Raw genomic sequence first — 4,603 nt, forward strand, 5'->3', positions numbered from 1 at the left:
TTAATGATATTCTAATGGGCCGCTTTGTGATATCACAAAGCCCGGAAACCAACGCTGTAGTCCAAACGAGCCGTTCGTGGTAGTTCTTGAAAAGGGATTTTTTAAAAACGAAATATCTCCCTTTGGAATGGACTTGAGATTTGTAACTTTCTAGATCTTTTTTATGCCCAAACATACACACTACACACTAAAATTAAAAAAGGGAAAAAGCATAATAGGACCCCTTTAAAGCGCCGATCATCGTGGGTCAGCGTCACCGCCATATTGGTCCGGGCAGCTCTTTGTCAGAAGACTATAGTCTGGAGAAAATATGCCTGACTCCTGTGCTGCTTGGGGCTGTAAAAACCGCCGCACAATCCAAACCAGATACCGGGGAATTACTATTCACAAGTAAGACTGAACAGTTGATCCTGGTTGTATTATTACCTCACTGATAGTACTGAAGAAATGGTTCTGTTTCTGGTTTGTAACACTGGTTCTGCTCTGAATAATAATGATGTTAAAATCTTGTGCTTGCTTGGAAAAGTCATATTCACAAGTCTAAAGTTATAGCTTCTAAACCAAATTGTATTGTATGTTGCTCTGAATTTAAAAGCTTTGCTGATTTCCTGTGTAAAATAAAAAGAAAGCAGTTAAAACATACCAGATTTAAAGTCGGCATGAAATCAAAATTGACTTTATTTACTTTACTAGCGCACATCGCTAGTCTTGATGTGAACAATTAATCCGTGCAAGTTAATCAGCTGAAAAAAATTGTTTGTCTTGGTCATCTTTAATCAAAATCTGATCATTGGACAAACTGGCTTACATTCTGGGAGAAACCTCAACAAGCGCTAACCTGGCTGCAAGGTACATCAAGTCCTGCCATGATAAAAGGACCACAAGTCACAGCCAGAAGAAAACACTGTACAACACACATAAACTGACATGACAGGATCCAGTCCTTCTCCTGTCTCTTTATTAGTACTTTCATTTGACTGTATACAGATATATAGACTATATATGCTATATACTTCTACACTTATGTATATTTGTGTTAAATGTCTATTTAAATGTTTCTATGCTTTGACAATGTAAAGATACTTTTTTACAATGCCAATAAAGCTACTTGAATCTGAATCTGAATACGGCGAACATAAATGTAAAGAAACGAAGTTGGGAAATACGTCACTACACTGAAATAAATCGGCAGCAACTTCCGGTTCACGCGGACTTTAAGTTGCTGCTGACTATATTTCAGTGTAGTGACGTATTTCCATCTGAAACGGAATATTGAATAGAGGGCATGGTTTTATTTTGGTGCTCCTCCTCTCTGTCTCTCACTCATATCAACCTAACAGTTGGAGGGGTGTGTTTAAGGATATTCTGCCCAAGCCGTCAAACTGACATCATCAGAGAAGGACTGCCATTCCAGAGCAGAAGCAAATGTCAGATTTTGATTAAAGATGACCAAGACAAACAATTTTTTTTCAGCGGATTAACTTGCACGGATTAATTGTTAACATCAAGACTAGCAATGTGCGCTAGTAAAGTAAATAAAGTCAATTTTGATTTCATGCGGACTTTACATAAGATCATCGAGTCATCTGTGAACAGAGATTCCGATTGTTGTTGTACTTTAACAGTCTGTATTAACAACCGCTAACTATAAAAGCTGATACTGGATAAGAAATCTCAGGCATCAGCTCGACCCATCTCGACTTTTAAAACCCACCGCACTGTTTTGAGCAGCGCCACCAAGCCACGCAGCTGTGTACCTAAATCTTTCACTAAAACAAACTACAGAAAACGAGGATTGCGCAAAATGAAACTTTTTTTTTTTACATCAAAAAAATAAATAAAGTGAGAATGTGGTACAAGTCAGGTTAACGTGGCTCGTGAGCGTATTTCCTTTACTTTCATTTTCTTATTATTCCGGCTGATAACACAGTAACAAGGAACAGACAGATTTTTCGATGTTAATTACTTAAATTATTAGTTATCAGTAGTTTTTGTCACTATTTCTAATTAGTGTGTACTAGAGTTCTCTGCTTATGAGAGCACTTGACAATAACAGTATTAGTGAAAAGTGAAAGTGACGTGACGTGCACAAGTATGGTGACCCATACTAGGAATTAGTGCTCTGCATTTATCCCATCCAAAGTGCACACACACATGTACACACTCGGAGCAGTGGGCAGCCATTTTTTGCTGCGGCGCCCGGGGAGCAGTTGGGGGTTCGGTGCCTTGCTCAAGGGCACCTCAGTCGTGGTATTGAGGGTGGGAGAGAGCGCTGTACATTCACTCCCCCCACCTACAATCCCTGCCGGTACGAGACTCGAACCCGCAATCTTTGGGTTACGAGTCCGACTCTCTAACCATTAGGCCAAAACCTTCCCAATTAGTAGTAGATGCACTGTTGTAATGCCAGTTCCCTGTGGGCAGCTGATTTTGGAAAGACATCAAAATTGACGTAAAAAAACAGATCAAATATGCAAATCAAACATCTTTGGGTTACGAGTCCGACTCTCTAACCATTAGGCCACAACCTTCCCAATTAGTAGTAGAAGCACTGTTGTAATGCCAGTTCCCTGTGGGCAGCTGATTTTGGAAAGACATCAAAATTGACGTAAAAAAACAGATCAAATATGCAAATCAAACTGACGACAAAAACTTGATATGCCATCCCAGATAGCACACGTATGTCTGCAAGATGCCTGTTAAAGACCTCTTCATCAGGAAAGCATCTGCTGTGTACAAACATCTATAAGATGTCAGTTTTACATACATTCTAAATCCTAAACATCTTAAAGACATTTTCTAAACGTCTATTTGACATCTGATAGGAAATGTCCTATAGATGTATTGCAGATACATCTTGCAGCTGTAAATGCAGATGTCAAATAGATGTCTCCGTGATGTACCTGTGCTATCAGGGGTTCATTTGATGTAAATTGAGTGTCAAACATACTGGCCTACATATACATGAAACCAATTTCAGTGTGGGATTAACTTCCTATTTTCACCCAATTACCACAGGAAGAAACTGCTGTTCAAACTGAATTTAAAATGAAGTTACAGCATCTTGATCAAGTCTTGACTAATATATGAGGCCAAATTGATATCAAGGTGCCCACTGGTTTATTTGTTTAATGTTTGAAAATTCATACTTATAATTTTTTATAAATGGTCTACCATCTTCTACATTTTGTCTCAGGGGACACCTTTTGAACTAGCCATAAGACTTTATATGGCCTTAGGTTTCTGAATATCAAATTATAATTACAGTAAAACATTCTAAATGTAGAAAATTTACTGGATTGCTGTCTTAAAAATAAGAGTTTGATCTGATATTTTCATATTCAGTAGTAACTATAAAAAATAAAAATGAATTCAAAAAATATTTGAATTAAAAAAAAAAAACTATTACAAATAATTATAGGTAGTTTTCATGTGACATCACAGCCTTTTAGGAATGGCTAAAAAGACTACTGTTTACGTGACTAAAAACTTTGAAATTTCTAATAACTCTTCCAAAAAAAAAAAAATAAATAAAATTTTCCTAGCTGTACTGAATACTGACACCATGTAAGTTATTACTGTCTGGACCTTAGGAAGAACTTGTATGATGAACCTCTTGGAACTTAGAGTAGCTCTGGTTTATATTGTATTACAAATTGCCCAAGACCTTTCATCTATATTGGCATTTTTCTGTTAACCAACTTTTATGACAACTTGTTTCGGGTGAGTGAGTGACATTGTGAATCTGACAGTTGTTCAGATTTTTCTCACACTTAAAGGTTTCCTAAGGAGAAAGCATTAAGGAGGCAGTGGGAAATAGCTACAAGAAGGAAAGTTTTTTCCGCCGGTGACTGCTCTGTGCTGTGCAGTGAGCACTTCAGGCCACAGGACTTGGACAGGACAGGTCAGATTGTCAGGATTCGAGATGGAGCTAAACCATCTGTCTTCAATTTCCCAGCGCATCTACAAAGGGTAGGTCTACCATTAGAGTATACGTTTTTGATAGCTTGTCATATGGCTCAGTTATATATTTTATCTTCAGCTTCAGCCAATGGCAACCAGGACAACAAGAACCTCGAGGAAAGCTGAAAAGAGCCTGCCAGTGGACTGTTCTCAGCAGTTACAAGACACTAAACCTCTGCCTAATGTTGTGAGTATTTGTATGGATTATGCACCAAACAGCTATGACCGTGAGTGATGTGAAATAAACATTATAATCAGTGGCATAGCGAGTCAGCCCCGGGCCCATATGCAAAAAATTTGTACGGTCCCCCCCAAACGTTATGGGCTCCAACTCGGTTAACTTAACTTAGGCCCTATTGTTGATTTTTCTGAAGTAAATAACGTTACGTGAATCGTGACTATTCACAAGCTGTTTTATTTACGGTATAGGCTAATTATTGGAAATGATGTTTAAAGTTTTCAAGTCCATTCATTATTTGTAGCACGCAAGCCACACAATTGTCGCAGCTTTGTGCTTTGTTACTACAAAGTCTCAGCCTTCTGTCAATTTTATGATAACATACAAACAATAAACGTCTTTTTACGCTCTTTAATTTGTAGTGAGATAATTCGCCTCAGTTCAAGCTGCATATGAATCAAT

The 4,603-nt window shown here is 38.0% G+C and overlaps 1 pseudogene; it reads left to right on the forward strand.

The window, feature by feature from the left end:
- The first annotated feature begins 3,777 nt into the window (after positions 1-3,777).
- The window catches only part of LOC107691538 (THAP domain-containing protein 6-like), a 2,218-nt pseudogene continuing 1,392 nt past the window's right edge, over positions 3,778-4,603 (forward strand).

This window comes from Sinocyclocheilus anshuiensis, unplaced genomic scaffold (genome assembly GCF_001515605.1).
Source record: "Sinocyclocheilus anshuiensis isolate Anshui unplaced genomic scaffold, SAMN03320099.WGS_v1.1 scaffold162, whole genome shotgun sequence".
Classification (NCBI taxonomy): Eukaryota; Metazoa; Chordata; class Actinopteri; order Cypriniformes; family Cyprinidae; genus Sinocyclocheilus; species Sinocyclocheilus anshuiensis.